General features: G+C 43.4%; 1 long non-coding RNA gene across 1 annotated transcript; it reads right to left on the minus strand.

Annotated features, from left to right (window-relative positions):
- Nucleotides 1–7,292: 7,292 nt before the first annotated feature.
- On the minus strand, nt 7,293–18,678 carry LOC108429115. Its single transcript, XR_001857981.1, has 3 exons — nt 18,585–18,678; nt 18,363–18,449; nt 7,293–8,159 (listed from the first exon to the last, which is right to left on the minus strand). It is a non-coding gene; the product is annotated as an uncharacterized LOC108429115 (long non-coding RNA).

Here is an 18,678-nt window from a genome sequence, read left to right on the forward strand (position 1 = left end):
ACAGCCTTGCCATCGAGAGAGAGAAAAAGAGAGAAAGAAAAAGAGAGAGAAAGAGACAAAGAAAGAGAAAGAGAGAGAAAGAAACAGAGAGAGAGACAGAGAAAGAGAGAGAGAGAGAGAGAGAGAGAGAGAAAATGAAAGAGAGAAAGAGACAGAGAAAGACAGAAAGAGAAATAGAAAGAATATGTGTAAGTATATCTCAGTACGAGCTGATAGATTGACTTTGCTTTGCTTTAACCTTTAGTTCAGCTGACTTAAGTTCCGCGAGTTGCTGCAGATTAAATGTATCAGGAAACCAGCTGATTGCTTAGAACTGCAAATAAGTCAATTAATCTCCAAATGATCGATGTTCATCTCAAATCTCTCTCGTTTCCGTTTTGTTCTCTGTGTTGCTATGGTGTCCAGCAGTCTGCGCGTCAGCCTACACTGACAAGAAAATAATTTGGATGGTAGCATAGTTAATGTCTCAAACACACCAGTATAGGCCAGCACACACATACACACAATTGATTACACACACACAAATTAAAGATACCAGTTCTAAACTGATATTGGCCCAGTAGCAATACCAGGTATCAGTACTGGGCTGATTACAGCCAAAACTGGTGGTGATAGTGGCCCTTCATATATGTTCAGGAGATTAAGTGTGTAAGACCAAATCTTTTTCAAAATTTCCAAATAATTCTGTTAAATAGTATGTTCTGGGTGGTTTGAAGTGAAATCCTCCGTTCTACAGAGACTTACAGAGCCTAAAAAGCTTTTGGGCATTTTTTGGAGATTTTTTGGGCATTGAGGGTGTTATAAGGCAATTAGCACCTGAAAAAATGTATTTGAAATGAATTTTGATGTAAAGAAGCATTCATTCATTAAATCCTATAGCATAGTCTGGAATAGCACTCACTTAGATTGTTTGATGCTGTTAAACAGCCCACTTTAAATGCTTATCTTAAGTAAGGTGCATCAATTAGAAATGCAAATTTTAAAGGTTAGTAGAGACAGAAGAGAATGAAGAAACATTATACACTGTTCAAAAAAATAAAGAGAACACTTAAACAACACAATATAACTCCAAGTAAATCAAACTCTGTGAAATGAAACTGTCCACTTAGGAAGCAACACTGATTGACAATCAATTTCACATGTTGTTGTGCAAATGGAATAGACAACAGGTGGAGATTATTGGCAATTAGCAAGACACACTCAATAAAGGAGTGGTTCTGCAGGTGGGGACCACAGACTACTTCTCAGTACCTTTCTGCTTTCTGGCTGATGTTTTGGTCACTTTTGAATGTTGGTGGTGCTTTCACACTCGTGGTAGCATGAGACGGACTCTATAACCCACACAAGTGGCTCAGGTAGTGCAGCTCATCAAGGATGTTACATCAGTGCAAGCTGTGGCAAGAAGGTTTGCTGTGTCTGTCAGCGTAGTGTCCAGAGGCTTGAGGCACTACCAGGAGACAGGCCAGTACACCCAGCAGCAGGACCACTACCTCCCCCTTTGTGCAAGGAGGAACAGGTGGAGCTCTGCCAGAGCCCTGCAAAATGACCTCCAGCAGGCCACAAATGTGCATGTGTCTGCACAAACGGTTAGAAACAGACTCCATGAGGATGGTATGAGGGCCCAACATCCACAGATGGGGGTTGTGCTCATAGCCCAACACCGTGCATGATGCTTGGCATTTGCCAGAGAACACCAGGATTGGCTTATTCGCCACTGGCGCCCTGTGCTCTTCACAGATGAAAGCAGGTTCACACTGAGCACATGTGACAGACGTGACAGTCTGGAGAGCGATCTGCTACCTGCAACATCCTTCAGCATGACCGGTTTGGCAGTGGGTCAGTAATGGTGTAGGGTGGCATCTCTTTGGAGGGCCGCACAGCCCTCCATGTACTCACCAGAGGTAGCCTGAATGCCATTAGGTACCGAGATGAGATCCTCAGACCCCTTGTGAGACCATATGCAGGTGCGGTTGGCCCTGGGTTCCTCCTAATGCAGGACAATGCTAGACCTCATGTGGCTGGAGTGTGTCAGCAGTTCCTGCAAGATGAAGGCATTGAAGCTGTGGACTGGCCCGCCCGTTCCCCAGACCTGAATCCGATTGAGCATATCCGGGACATCATGTCTCGCTCCATCCACCAACGCCACATTGCACCACAGACAGTCCACGAGTTGAAGGATTCTTTAGTCCAGGTCTGGGAGGAGATCCATCAGGAGACCATCCGTCACCTCATCAGGAGCATGCCCAGGCGTGGTAGGGAGGTCATACAGGCACGTGGAGGCCACACACAATACAGAGCCTCATTTTGACTTGTTTTAAGGACATTACATCAAAGTTGGATCAGCCTGTAGTGTGTTTTTCTTTAATTTTGTGTGTGACTCCAAATCCAGGCCTCCATTGGTTAATAAATTTGATTTCCATTGATGATTTGTGTGATTTTGTTGTCAGCACATTCAACTTTGTACAGAACAAAGTATTCAATGAAAATATTTCAGTCATTCACATCTAGGATGTGTTATTTGAGTGTTCCCTTTATTTTATTGAGCAGTGTACTACAACTAGTACTGGCCGACAGCCAAGGTTCCAATACCAGTATCAGCAAAGAAAAGCAGTTTCCACAGTGAAACTTTTATGCAACTTTTGTTGCTTGAAACCCAAATGAAACTAAATTGCACTAGAGTTGCACTAGAATAGTGCAAAGTCCCCTGCAACTCACTTAAAACTCTGCTGCAAATGTTGCAAGCATCTCAACTTCATGAAACAAGTGTCATGAAACACCAGTCAGAACACCAGTATCACATCATACTTGTCATACTTTTAAAACTATTGATTTCACCTCACAAGTTAAATAAAACAGATGATTATTGATTAAGCGGCTGAAAATTAGCTTCTCCCTGACTCAAAAGTGTTCAAATGAAAATGCAACAACAAACATGAGTTTCTGAAAACGAATGTTTTTTAAACTAGCCAGCTAATGCTGATAGCGCTTTAAATGGCTGCTTGTTGCACAATCTACACAGCTAGATACATTTTCTCCTCTACAGCTCCATAATTTCATACAGAGCTCAGAATATTTTCTGTTCTACAGGATGAAAATTATTACAGAAGGGGAGCCAAAAAAAAGAAAAATTCAAAACGACAGTTAAGAACCCTGGCAAGATAGATAAAAGACAGATAGAGATATAGGAAAAGAAAAAGACTGGTAATGACAGCTGGAGAGAAATGCATCTTGTGGATGACATTGCGGGAACAATATGGTGTGTCAAAAAGTATAGGCTGCAAATTTGTGGATAACAAAGTGTTGGATGCAACTTTGTTTTTCATTTACAGCATTTTGGCTGACACTCTCATCCTGAGCGACTTACAAATTGACCAATTTACACAGGTAGGTGAAGATAGTGTTAGGAGTCTTGCCTAAGCACTCCTATTGGTATAGTGTAGAGTGTTTACCCAGGTGAGCATTGAACTCCAGTCTACAGCATAGAAGGCAAAGGTGTTACCCACTATACCAACCATTTTTCAATTGTGTTTGAGCACATTTCACAGACATCACACAACAATCAACATAACATGCAACTAGTAGCATGAAAGTTTTACAGTATAAAGCAGCTTAACTCAGTGATACATCACATGCACTACACCCCACTGGGGCTCACATACACAGTAAGTTATGGACTTTCACACCTAAAAGCTCACATGCCTCAGGAATTAAATACGAGCCTGGCTGCAAAATGGTGAGTGTTAGATTTATTCGGGTTATTCTGCGGGTTTATTCCTCTTTACAGGGCTTCTCTGCTGGAGATACATAGATCTCTCTCTCTCTCTCTCTCTCTCCCTCTCTCTCTCTCTCTCTCTCTCTCTCACACACACTTTCTCTCTCTCTCCTGTCTTCCACATTTTTAACTGTTAAAGCACTTTACCAGATCTGACCAACAAAGCTCAATCTGAGAAGGCCATTGAGTGGGACGCGGAGCAGATGGAGAAAGAGCATGTATGGTCCCTGCATTACCATCTTTGCACGGGAGAGAAGAGGGGGAGAAAAAGCAGCTGTAATGAAGTGTAATGATCCACTCTCTCACGGCACCATATACTTTCACTGCCATAAATCTTAGCAAACATCTCAGGGGTTAAAAAAAAAGTTTCTGTCTCGCTGGCGAAGGCCTCGGCCCAGCTCTGTGCACACCACTGCTTTGAGGTTACCGAGATGACACCTTAGAGCGAAACTTTGAAGTGAAGTAAAAGTATCCCTCTGTTTCTGCTGAAATGATTTATCGGGTATTGGAGAGAGTGAAGGAGAGGGCAGAGCCACAGAGGAAAAGAAAGAGGGAGAGCCACATTCCCTGCACATATTCTCTTCATTAGCGGGGGGTGGGGTGGGGTGGGGGGGTGGGGGGGCGATCACTCCATTATTGGCTGCCGTCACAGGCTAATATTCCTGCCTGTCAGAGCCCATTTTTGCTCAGTTTTGCTCAGACTCCTTCTGATGGAGCTCATTTCCTGTTAAGCAGAACCAGAAGGCGCTGTGAAAACTGCGACACCTGATCCTGCGGCCAGCAGACGGGAAGCGCACAGCCAAAGCCCAGCGGCTGCCAGCACAACCTCCACGCACACCTTCCCCCTGGACTCGGCTTGGGAGGGGGCAGAAGAGCAGGGCGTCTGAGAGGCAGGTAAACGCCCCAAACACAAACTCCAGCTCGTCTCATCTGGCCTTTACCACCTATATTGTTTTAAACTGTGAGAATGGGCTCCACACAATCATCTCCAGAGACAGTTCACGGTACAGTAGAGAGCATTTTACAGTATGAATCAGATTCAAATGAATGCCATGCTTTTTAGTAAAGAAGCCACAGTTTCTAATAAATATATAAATAAATTGAACACAAGTCTCTTTGTTTGATAACGTACCAATTACGCTGTTTGAAAATAAGCAAAATGAACAAAAATGAGTAGTATATGATGTGGATTTGATAAATTACATACTGCAAATCATCAGTGTTGGAGCAGCTTTACACAGTTAGAAATGAAGGTTCTGTGCAGGTACATTTCTCGTTCATCAAGGTACAATCAGTGTAAATGTTTCCTCAAAGGTACAGCAGCGGTTTTAAGGTCTGATTGTGAACCTCAAATCAGTTTTTCCAGGTGAAAAATTCATATTTGTACCTTTTCATAACCAAATGTTTTAAAACAGAACAGTAGAATAAAAGCCTGGAGGCGAGACGGTGTGTGTTGAGTCACTACATCTTACAACATATCATTTCATTGGATTATGGTTCAGTTATGTTCCCTGACTAAAGGCACTGAGATGGACCCTTGAAGGTATCACCCCAGAGACAAGAGGGATACCACCCCACTGACAGTTTTGCGCAGTTGGGCAGTGTTTTAAGGGATGAAATTAAAGTTGTACATTGAAATTGAAATATCAAGTCACGATCTAAAACTGAATTTTTACTTTCCACTTAAACATTTTCCTGAGATTCTAGCAAGCTTGAGCTTATTCTTTCACTCGTCGCATTTATTTGAATGTATATATGTTTATTATAATGTATTTAACGTATATGTTTTCAGGTTTTTAGGCTTGAAAGCTCATCTGGTTCAAACAACAGAACTGAATAGAATTAATTGTATTTTGCCTCGATTAACCGATTGCTTTGATTTTTGTGACTCTCAAGTAAAAATTTGTGATAGGGTGTTCATAGTATGGTTTTAAACAGGAGCACACGGATGGCTGGAGGACAGCACAGATCAGACTGTAGAAGGCAAACATCAACATGAAAGCAAAGCCACATCCCCCAGTTGCACTTACTCTGCTTTGGGCTGAACTTTTCATAAACAAAACAAAGCTTTTCATTTATATAGAGATACAGATGTGCAGGTTGCTTGTTTATTGCTCTCCACTACTTGTTTTGTGACAATGGCTCATGTTTTGACAGCAGAAGCTCCTTTTCGCAGTAGAAGTGGAGTGTTTGGGCATTTTAGCTTTAGCTTTCATCACTGAGCGTTTAGCAGAGGTGAACAGGAGTGATGAGGGAAGGTATTGATTAACTGTATACATAAGACAGGATACGAAACTGTGAGGTGTTTCTATAGGAAGTGAGGTGATGCAAGGCAGGACAGCATTCCACAGCTCTGTGCCCAGTGTGTTTCTGGAAAGAATTGGCTGCACGCCAGTGTGTGTGTGTGTGTGTGTGTGCTGGGAGCTGATGAGTTGACCCTCTCCTGCCCATCATACACTCCCATCTGACCAGGCTCTGCCAGCTATGAGTGAGCCTGTTTAAAGCAAGCCCCCCCAGTTCAAAAAAGGAACTCATCTTTCCTATTTAAATCTATCAAGCCCCCTTGCCCAGCATCTTCTCCCCAGATCCCCCCTCACCCATCATTTCTCCTGACAGATGAGATTGAATTAGCCTGACCTGTCCTCGCAGCTCCGCCATAATTTGGCTTTGACATTGATAGGGGAGGAAGACGCACTGCCAGTGAAGATGGAGGTGCGGGAAAGAGAAATATGAGCTAGAGAGAGAGAGAGAGAGAGAGAGGGAGAGAGAGGGAGAAAGAGGGAGAGAGAGAGAGAGAGATGCATAGCATGCATTGCAATGAAGAGTAACCTTCCCCCCACCTCCCCCTCCACTGAAAGTGCTCTTAGATCTTGTCCAAACAAAATGCTTCGCTTTATGCTTGATCTCATTATCGCAGTGGACTGTCTGTTAGGGATTAGTCCTCAGCTACAGAGCAGCCAGTTCATGTGCAAAGCAGCACTGCTGAGCAAGGGCTTCTGCTAACCCAGCCATCACGGCTGCAGTACCTGCCGCTGACATGCATCCCGCAGAGAAATGAAAATGGCTAAGGAACGCCACAGGCCCCACAACAAAGGGTGCAGTTCAGAAAATCCAGAGCAAATTAGTTAAATGGATGCAGTGCAGAAGATTGTATGGTGGACAGAGCATGGCTAGTCCACCATTCTGGCTAGTTTCCTCACATAGGATAGCTCAGTGGTCCATAAGTATGAGTATTTTGGTGCCTGGTGGAATCTGTTCAGGGGAATTTATAATTGAATTTAAGTTTATTCAATTAAAATGTTATCAAATTGGACAAATAATAAATTCATATGTGAAACAAAACAAACAAATAACAAAAGGTTGATGTGGTATGTTTCAAACACGTCCATTCACTCCCCAGTTCACATAGTACACAGAGAGAAGCTCAGCTGTATAAACAGCAAATGTTTAATGAATTGTTTTTGTGATGTAACAAAAGAAAACACATTCACATTCGACACATTTGAATACAGCAGCCGTCCTTTACATTAGGTTTACATTTCGTAATGAATGGACCAAATGAAATGCACTAAAATTACTTGGAATAAATTTATTACATTAACCTACAAGTAACGAACACTTTTGCCTTCTACTGCAAACTTGCCGTTTTGGAGACACATAGGATTTTTGCACAGTAATGATCTAAAAACTCATAAGACTCATGTAGGTTCACTGGTCATTTTAAATAGTGAATAAAATGACTGTTATAAAACGGATAGTTCTGGTGCTAAAATCTGATTGGCTGAGACACATTTGTGGATATACACACACCTATGACTGTCTAACAGCAACAGAACTGTGTATCACAGAGTGTACTGATGAAGTAGGAGCCCGTTTTTTGTTTTAACTGAGATGCTGGCAACTTATGTTCTTAACTAGAACTAGGCTGGTCAGCTAGCTAACAGGCTAAAAAATAGCAAACATGCTAAACAACTCCAACATTAATATCACAGGTCTGAATTAAAGCACCTACGGTATGACTAACTGTAAAACGGCAGAATAAAGGTCTAAAAATGTCTCTTGGATGTCTCACATGCGTCAAATGTCCATGTTTCTGTCAGAAGTCGCGTCAAACCTAGGCTGAATCCCAAACAGCTCTGTATTCCCTAAATAGTGTGCTAGCTATGAAGATTTAGAAAATCTGGTCTCTTCTGTGAAACAGTGCATCATTGCTGTACGGGCTGGGAAGGAAGAAGACTGCAGAGTGTAGAAGGTCGGTCCGCTGCTGAAGTGATGGGCTAAAACGTTGCTGTACAGGCTGGGAAAGCAGTGCTAGGCTGTGGTTTCCCTCCAAGCTTCTGCTCCTCATTTGCTGCCTCTGTGGTCGCAAGCCTCAGGGCCAAGCAGCCTGCGGAACGGCAGTGTTTTCCATTTAAAACAATGCCCATGATCACAGAGCCATGTTCTGCACACTTGTGCCCTTTTGTAGTCACACTGGCTTAACTTGTCAAACATTCGTACCTATTCGTACGCTGTAAAAGCTTGGCGCTGGATCCTATAGAGCTTTAGGGGAACCCACAGGACGATTAGGCGAGAATGATGCCTCAGACATCAACACAGCATCAGTACCCATCTAGAACTGCACTGGGGATTTCCACTTCCCGCAGAAGAGCACACAGTTCCTCTGGCAGAGCAGCCAAGACTCGCAGAGCTAGATATCTACGAGTCTAGATATCCTCACCAGTAGTGGACAACGTACGCAAACCATGTGCTGAAAATCTGATCATTCCTACTTGAGTTAAAAGTACAAAAATACTATATTATATTAGTTTGATTAGAATTTATATTAAATGAATGGTGTTTTAAAAAAATCAACTGTATGCAATTTTCCACTTTCCTCATTTGTAGTCGATCAGCCAAGATATGTTTGTTGACCAAATTTTGCTTCTTTAGTTTAACACTGGAACTACCAGGCTAACTTTAAATCACCCAAATCATAAATCCATACCCAGAATAGGGCATGTCTCTCAGCCCTTAAAATGCATCTAGTCTTCATTAAATGTATCAAGACCTCACATACTTGATGTGGTTTACGATACAATATATCTAACTGTAAATTATAAAAATGAACAACTTCACTACGTAGCTGAGCTAAAGAAGCAATATTTGGATACCAAACATGTCTTAGCTGATTGACTACATCTTTAACATTCTTTTGTTCATTTTAAAAGCGACCTGTGTTTAAAAAAACAGACACATTTTCCTGTTTATTAACACAAAGTGGTAGCTGTGTGGCTATATCTAGTGTTCTAGCTTCTATATGCGTATAACAGGTCAAACAAATCAGCCATTTGAAAGGTGTTCTGGTCTATGATTGATTTGTTTCAATTTGCATGTGTTATACGTAGTTCATATTTTGGATATTTTATATGTGTCCCTCTTCAACACATGCGGCAGAAAGCAGTGGAGTAAAAAAACATACTACTTTTAAATGAAGTGAAGTGAAAGTAATAAAGCTGAATTACTTAAATAAAAACATACTTGGGAAAAAAGTATAACAAATTATTTCATTGTGTACTTCAAGTACTTAGAAAATGGAATATTGCCTAGCTTGTGGTCAGCAGCTAGCTTCCTGACCACTGATCTGCCCAAATGGAACACAAGGTCTTAAGGCGTTGGTAACCGCATTTGTGGTCCTAGATTGAAGGAGTGGGCCTTTCACCTCCAGGCCAAGTGAAGTTAAAGAGGGAGCTCCCTTCGCCCGGGGTGAAAGTTACAGTGAGGCGCTAACCTAATTTCACACTACGCGACTCGGGCCTGGCGCTGGTACAATGCAGCATCTGAGCGTCGGTGCCATCTGGTCCGAGGCTGGGAAGGAAGCAGCCTGGCTTTTCACGCTGATCCGATTAGGGTGCTTTTAATTCATTCTGGATGTAGCGTTGCGTGTTAATTGGCTCAGCATGGCCAGCGAATCTGGAGCCCCCTCTCGCCAGGGCAGCCCCTGCTTTCAGCCCCTCTCGCTAAGACGGTGGGGGGGGGGGGGGCAGGGGGGGGGTGGACTTCACTGCTTTAACCATCTTTTCCACAGAACCACACGCTAACAGAGCAAGGCGCAGTGTGTGAGGATCCATTGGCACACATTTCGAACAAGCTCTTAAACAATACAGTCCCCAGAGGCAAGACATATTGGAAACAGGAGGGCTTATGTACAGCGGCTTGAGAAACATGAGCTGAGATGCGGTGAAAAACATGTTTTCTGACACCAGCCCAAATCCCAGCCCACTGACCATACTGTGTGACTGTGCAACTAGTCATTCAACACTTCAAGATGTATCACTTTTCCTACACTATGGACAAATTATGTCTCTTAAAAGTCAGCCAACGGCAGGCGTCGGACTCGAAGTAAACTCAAAATGAACGTGGATTTGGGACGCTTTGAGCCATGTAGGCTCCAATTGAAAGTAGCCTTTTTAAAACCATGAGGCCTTTGAAGAAAAATCATCATTACATCTGAGCTCATGGAAACCATTCAGACTTTGTACTCCTTAAAAACAGCTTAAATACTTCAGACTATTTGCAGCACTCAAGGCCATTCTATCCTCGCTCACCAGGAACAGTTCCAGCAAAACTGAACATTCTTCAAACAGTTTGGGAACGTCACCGGGTTAAGGTCAGAAAGTAATAATAACGAAGCTGCCCTTTATTAAAGGGAACTTCAAAAGTGGAGTGCATGGCCTTGCAGGTCCCTTTGCTCCTGCCTTTGGTTAGCAGGCAAGGAGGCCTACCATCTACTCCCCCCTGTGTTATCCCAGTTTTGTTTTTCAAAAGAGCATCTTGTTTCATACAGAGTCTTCCTGCATTAGAATCAAACCAATATGGTGCAACTGTGTCACATTCCTCAGAGGAACCCACTAGCTGCTTTTTGTAATGAGGGAAGAAATGCATCAGCATGGGCCCTGAGAGCTGATAAATCAGTTCATTCACAACTCTACTACACACTGTGTAAGCATTTTAAAAATAACATCTCAGATATGGACATAAGTGAAATGATAAGGTTGAAGGCAATGGTATTTTGAAATTGGGTCATTCTACAGAAACATCCACTTTTCCATCTCTCCATAGGAGTCTCTGGTGTTATTGATCCTCACTGGTGTTACACATAATAAAGGTAACACCAGAAACACTTTAATAAAAAAATGCATTTTTTGAAATGGCTGCTATAGAGCATCAAACACATGTTGTCAATCATGGAACATCCACTAAAATATGTCATTTAATCCATTTGTGTTCTATTTTTCACAGTAACCTCAGAATAAAGCCAGTAACACCAGTGACACGAGCAAAAAAAGCTTCATATGAAATCATGAGCTAAATGAGAAAATCTCTGAGAACTGAGACACAGTGGACTCACCATGTGCTTTTCCTCATGGATCCTCAGAAAGGAAGTCAAGTAATATCAGTGTGACTTATTTAAAATAAGAGTTTTTTTGACTGATGCAGTAACATCAGTGACACAGCTTTCATTATACAGTATATTTTATATTTATTTGTCATTTGTTTTCTTTGTCATTTAATTTATACATCCCATAGTCATGTATAGATTATTGCAATTAAAATAGCAGAAAAACATGTTTTGTTTTTTTTTTGCTTCACCCTTCACTTGGAATTCTATATTTAAATTCTAAATTTAAATTGAGGCTCAAGAAGGTGTAACTGTTAAAATAACTTATTGTTTTATTTAAGTGTAATATCTGTAAATGCTGTAAATGGGACACAAAAATGGACCAAAATATTTCTGCAATCACTTTCTGGTGCCTGAAGCTGCACAATTTAAGGTGGAAAAGGAAAATTCTAACAAGAATCTGGCCGATGCACCATTTGAGGTGTAGGAATACGAAAAGGAAGCCAATGTAGCTTCATCTTTCTGTGTATTAATATTAGAAGTGATTTACACACTGATGAACTCGCTGATGTGTGTATTTGTGTTTCTCGTGCTAAACTCACGTCAGGTGCAGACTGAATATGTCTGGTCTGGACGGCAAATTAGCACCAGTTATTAAAGAAATAAAAGCTACCGACAGCAGATCCGTGTAGCCTGGATTAACTTGAGGATTATATCAAAACAAATTTGGGTAATCCATGTAAAAAAGTATACACCCTCCCCAGGATTTTGTTCCAACTGCTTGATTTCTCTAATTTGCTCAAACCAGCAGCAAATGTGTTCAGGCAGTTGGAACAAAATCCTGGAGAGGGTTTTTACATTTTGGACCTGGATTACCCACCTCTAGGAAGTTGTGGCTGGTTTAATTCTGAGACTCTTCGTCTCTCCGTACAAGTGAATTTGTTCACAAGCAGATCTTGACCGCACCAACATGGCAGCTGCGCAGACGTATCGCCTCACACAGAGAACAACAGGCATGTATATCTATGATTATGGCTAATCATAATCTGCTAAGCTCCGCCTTATTTTCTAAACCCTCCAATCATGGCTTAGCAATTAAAGGCGTCCTTAATTGCATCAGTAGCTCCGTTAGCAGCGTCCCTGATGTTCGTGACTGGTCCTCGGAAGATTCTGAAGGGTTTTATGAGATTACGTGTGGAAAAAAACGGTGAAGCTACACAGTGAGCACTGACAGGTTCAACTGACTTCAGAACAGCTGTGGCTCAGCCCTGGACTGAACTGCCGCATCTGTTCATCTCTGTACGAGACGCTACAGAGTACCAGAGTCGCTTTGACTTCTCGAGGTGTTCAGGTATGCAGCACTCATGCTATAAGCTAGCATTAGATATCACTATGGTAAAAAAATTAGGAGTTAAAGAGCACAATTTGCACATTATGCTTGTAAAAGGCAAATTCCCTTATTCATTTTTATTTGGAGCAATCAGTTTTGGATTAAGCTCAGCGGCAGCAGCATAAAATTTTGGGAGAGTCTATTCAACATAAATGATGAACTAACCTAACTTTGTGTAAATAGAGCACAATATAGAAATATGTCCACATATGCAATCGTGACTGATGTGTCTTTTTTCTGAATTTAAACAAACACGATTTCATTCATCATCATCATCATCATCTTGGTCGTTAACCGCTTAATCCAGATAGGGTTGTGGTAGCATTTGGGAGAGCAGAGAATCCCAGACCCTGTCCCCCACAACTTCCTCCAGATCATTCCCAGGGGCCCCAAGGCACTCCCAGACCAACTTGGAGATGTAATCCCTCCAGTGGGTCCTAGGATGACCCCGGGGTCTTATCCCGGTAGTGCCTGGTACACCCCCACCAGGAGGCGTCCGCGGGCATCTGAATCAGATGCCCGAACCACCTCAGCTGGCTCCTCTCAATGCAGAGGAGTAGCGGCTCTACTCCGAGCTCCTCCCGGATGGCCGAGCTCCTCACCCTATCAAATAGAGTGTAGCCCGCCACCCTGCGAAGAAAGCTCATTTCTGCCGCTTGTATTCACAATCTCATTTTTTCGGTCATTACCCATAGCTCATGACCATAGCTGAGGGTCGGGATGTAGACCGACCAGTATACAGAGAGCTGTATACCCTACGGCCTCCACACATAATGCCCTCCTGACCGTGGCTACACCTTGACACCCTGTCCATGAATGTCACGAACAGGAGTGGAGACAGGGCACACCCCTGCCAGGGCCCAACGCTTACACTGAAAGGGTCTGACTCAATGCTGAGTATACAAACACAGTTCTCACTCTGGGAGTACAGAGATCGAATGGCCTGGAGTAGTAGCCCTGGTACTCCTGGTAGCCCTAGGACCTCCCACAAGATCTTGGGGAACCCAGTTGTAAGCCTTCTCCAAATCCACAAAACACAAGGAAACTGGGTTGGCAAACTCCAATGCCCCTGCAGCAATCCACGAGAGGGTGAAAAGCTGGTCCATTGTTCCATGGCCGGGATGGAATCCGCATTGTTCCTCCTCAATCTGAGGTTCAACTATCGGTCGGAGTCTCCTTTCCAGCACCTTGGCATAGATTTTTGCAGGGAGGCTGAGCAGTGTGATACCCCAATAGTTGGCACACACCCTCCTGTCCCCTTTTTTAAAAATGGAGACCACCACCCTGGTCTGCCAGTCCAAGGGTACTGTTCCTGAAGTCCATGCAATATTGCAAAGGTGTATCAGCCACGACAGCCCCACAATATCCAGAGCCTTAAGCATCTCCGGACAAATCTCATCCACCCCTGGTGCCTTGCTACTGAAGAGCTTTCCAACTTCCTCAGTGATCTCCACCAGGGAAATGGAGCTTGACCTGCCAGAGGCCTCTGGCCCTGACTCCTATGAGGGATGCATGTCTCCCAGATTAAGGAATTCTTCAAAGTGCTCCTTCCACCGACCGACAATATCCTCATTTGAAGTCAGAGTTTCTCCACCCTTGCCAAATATAACTTGGGTACAGCCACCCTGACCACTCTGGAGTTGCTGGACAGTTGTCCAGAACCTCCTTGAAGCCAACTGAAAGTCTTTTTCCATGACTTTGCCAAACTCCTCCCACACCCTGAATTTTGCTTCTGCCACCGTTGCGGCTGCCACCTTTTTCGCCTGTCGGTACCTCTTTGCTGAGTTGGGAGTCCTTTGGGCCATCCAGTCCCTAAAGGCCTCTTTCTTCAGCTTCAAGGCCTCCCTCACCACTGGTGTCCAGGTGACCAGGGGGTTTTTGGGTTACCGCCCGACAGGCACCCAAAAGCTTTTGGCCACAGCTATGCCTGGCATCTTCCACATGGAGGTTTTGAACAGGGTCCATTCAGGCTCCATGTCCCCTACCTCCCCCGGGACATGAGAAAAGCTCTCCCAGAGGTGGGAGTTGAAATCATTCTGAACAGGGGCCTCCAACAGTCGTTCCCAGCAAACCCTCACTATTCACTTGGGCCTACCGGGTCTGACCATCTGTTTTCCTTGCCATCTGATCCAACTCACCACTAGATGGTGATCAGTTGACAGCTCAGCACCTGTCTTTACCCGAGTGTCCAGAACATATGGTCCCAATGAGTATCATATGAGTCCCAATGGTCCCAATGAGAACATATGAGTATCCTCACTCCCGCCCAGTGCCTCTCACCCTGTGCAACCCCTGAGTAGGAGAAGGACCAACACCTATCAAGGTGTTTGGTTCCAGAGCCGACACTGTGGGTGGAGGTGACTCCAACTATATCTAGTTGGTACCTCTCAACCTCCTGCACAAGAGGGGACCTCCCCCAAGTGAGGTTACATTCCATGTACCAAGAGTGAGTTTCTGCCACAAGGGCCCCCCTGCAATCTCCCACTGCCTGTGCAGCACTGCACCGCTCCCCCATGCAGGACCTTGTAGATGGTGGGTGCACATGGTCCTCCCACGTTACCTCTTCGGGCTGAGGCTGGCCGGGTTACATGGGCTGCCCAACCACCAGGCACTCGCCGGGGGACACTACTCCCAGGCCTGGCTCCAGGGGGTAGGTCCTGGTGACCCTATCCCGGGCAGGGTACATGGTTTTCTGTGCCCATTGTTCATGGTTGGTTTTTGGATCTGCAATTAACCTTGTGTATCCTCTCTCCTCCAGGCCAGCAAGATCTTCCCCACCTGCCCCCTGGCTGACGGGTGTCCTGTGCAGTAACCAGCAAGATCTAAGGAAGGCTGAGAGAAGGTGGAGGAAATCCCAGCTTCACTCGTACCAATCTCGCCTTTACAAGTTCTCACTCGAAGTTACTGCTGCAAAGTAATCTTTCTACAAAGGGAAACTGGAAGCATCAGCATCTGATCCACGCAAGCTCTTCAACATTTTCTCCTCTCTTCTCTCTGCCCTCATCGCAGTGACCGAGAACCTCCAATCTGCAAGATCAGCCAAATTGTCATCTGTCCTGATCCTTCTTGATCTCTCAGCAGCTTTTGACATGGTCAACCATACGATCCTTCTGGACATCCTCACCAACCTTGGAATCACTGGCTATGCGTGGAAGTGGTTCAAGTCCTATCTGGAGGATCGCTATTATCAGGTAACATGGAGAGGATTCACATCCTCTCCATGTAGGCTCTCCACTGGTGTCCCACAAGGCTCGGTCTTGGGTTCTCTTCTCTTTTCTCTTTACACTAGCTCTCTTGGTGATGTAATATCTTCTCATGGCTTCTCTTATCACTGTTATGCTGATGACACTCAACTAATGTTTTCTTTCTCACCCTCTGACACACAGGTTTCCAGTTGCATCTCGGCATGCCTGTCTGACATCTCTTCATGCATAGCAGCTCACCACGTGAAGCTCAATCCCAGCAAGACTGAGCTATTCATCCCTGCAAATACAGGTCCTCATCATGATCTTGCCATCTCATTTGAGAACTCCCTGATTGTTCCATCTGTAGAGGCAAGAAGTCTTGGTGTGAGTCTCAACTCACATCGCGAACCTGACTCAGTCATGCAGGTTTCTCCTGTACAATATCCGAAGGATCCTTCCTCACCCAACAGGCTGCCCAGGTGCTAGTGCAGTCTCTTGTCATCTCAAGGCTTGACTACTGCAACTCACTCTGGTGGTGGCTGGTCTTCCCATGCAGGCCATCAAGCCTTTGCAACTCATCCAGAATGCAGCAGCACGGCTCATCTTCAATCTGCCCAAGTTCAGCCACGTCACCCCACTGCTGCGCTCCCTTCACTGGCTCCCTGCAGCTGCATGCATCAGAATTAAAACCCTAATGTTTGCCTACAAAGCCAAAAATGGACCAGCCCCTACCTACTTGATGGCAATGGTGAAATCTCGAACTGTACCACGTGCCCTTCGAGCTTCGAGTACAGCTCGGCTTGTATCCTTCATGGCGCATGGAAGTAAAGCATTGAGAATGTTCTCTGTACTGGCAACCAAGTGATGAATGAACTCCCACTGGCTGTCCGAACAGCAGAGTCTCTTGCTGTCTTCAAATGTAGACTGAAGACTCATCTCTTTACACAGCACTTAAATGAGCACTGAATTATAAGATGCACTTATATTTTATTGTGTTGCACTGTGTATTGTAGTTTATTGTAATTGTATTGCATTGAATGGCACAGAGTTCTGTGTTCAACTCTGTTCCTTTTTCTCTCTGTGTCTGCAGTGACATTTTGTTTCTAGCAGTATCTGAGCTCAGGACTTTTTTCTAAGCTATTGGTAACTAGCAAAGATACGTTCTCTAGATTGACAAAGCACTTCTTGTAAGTCGCTCTGGAAAAGAGCGTCTGCTAAATGCTAAATGTAAATGTAAATGATTTAATTTTATAGTAAATTAGTTTGGGCAGGTTTATGTTTATGAACAGAGACCTACAGATCAATATAGTAAAGGAACTCATTTGTGATCCTGAGTTTAAAGCCAGTTTTTATTAAACTTAAACTTGTAACTAAGTTGTAAATAAATCTTAAGCTGAAACTTTGCTTGTTTGTAAAAAGTGATTTCAGAGCCACTCGGTTCTACCTGATGGAAACTGTTTACCTTCAGTGTTTTGTGCTTATGATCATTTTAATAAACATCAGCATCACTAATTAATGACATTCTATTAAAAGACTGATTTACCAAGAGAGACACTGTAGTAATTTCACCTAAAATGAAGCGAGTCTCATTATAAAATTGATAGAGCCATAATTAATATTTTAGTACTTTTACTTTTGATACGTAAATTTGAAGGCAAAAACTTTTGTACTTTTACTCAAGTGGAAATCTAAAGGGAGGAACTTCTACTTTAACTGGAGTAATATTTTCCCTTGCGTCTCTCTATTTTAACTCAAGTACATGGTTTGTGTACTTCGTCCACCACTGGTGACTAATATGACTTAATATCATGATAAATAATTGTTCAGCTGGCAAACTAGTTGGCTTCTCATAACTTAGACCTGACATCAGGAAAATACATCACTTATAGGACTGCCAACTGGACTGTACAGTGCCCACATTTGTGATTTGAACTCTGAAAAGAAATGAAAGTTTACTAAATGTCCTCATGTAAAATTTGACAAGTCCTCCTCAGCACTGACTAGCCCCAGTGTTAACTTTAGCATTAGCTCATCTGAATAGGTAACTTCAGTTGCTAAAACCTCCTCTTTATTACTCTGTTACCCAACCCTCATTGCCAGTGAGTGTTTCTGAACTCGAGCGGACCATTGGTTGCCATGTTTTTCCTGACACCAAGCACAAATCTGATGCATTCTACTAAAAATCCTAAAATTCTGTGTCTGAACCACGAAGAATCCTCAAGCGGAAAAGGAGCAAAGCGAATCTTTATGACCAGTCTGCGTTACTATCCATATGAACTGTAGTGATGCAGTGTAGGGATGCACTGATGTGGGAATTGTGGGCTGGTGCTGATGTCTGATAAGTTTGAACACCCCTGGCCTAATGACTTTTGATGATGATTTAGATGAAAATAAGTGCACATAACCTCTGCAGGGAATTTAAATTTGGCATTTGTATGCACAATCTTTGAGTAAGTTTGCATAAAAATATGAAAAATATGATTTATTTATTACAGGCTGGAAGCAAAAAGTTCACCAGGTTTAATTCTATCTACTCAGTCTATGTAAACAGTAGCAGCATTAGCATTTGTCATTAACACCACAACCAGAAAAGAGACGCAACATCAAATTTCTACATGAATGCAAGCTACTCACCAAGCCACAGTGGTGTGGGGTTTCACCAGTTTCCAAAGGTTTTTAAGGAAACTTCTGTGATGAAAATTTCCTGAATGGTACTCACACCTGAAAATTAATGGTTCTCATCAAGATGAGCATTTTTTTTTTATCACAAATGTAAGCTAAACTGTCCTACTGTGCAGCCCTGCTTTCACTGACTGACTGACTGACTCTTATGTGCTCCTTTTTTTGATTGGTTACCTCGTGAAAAGTGACACTTGATGAGCAGAGATTTTCCGCCAAAGTAGAATATTTTCCACTTAATCATCTAGAAACTCAAGTAGGGCTGTTTGTT

The sequence above is a fragment of the Pygocentrus nattereri genome, chromosome 15 (assembly GCF_015220715.1).
Source record: "Pygocentrus nattereri isolate fPygNat1 chromosome 15, fPygNat1.pri, whole genome shotgun sequence".
Taxonomy (NCBI): Eukaryota; Metazoa; Chordata; class Actinopteri; order Characiformes; family Serrasalmidae; genus Pygocentrus; species Pygocentrus nattereri.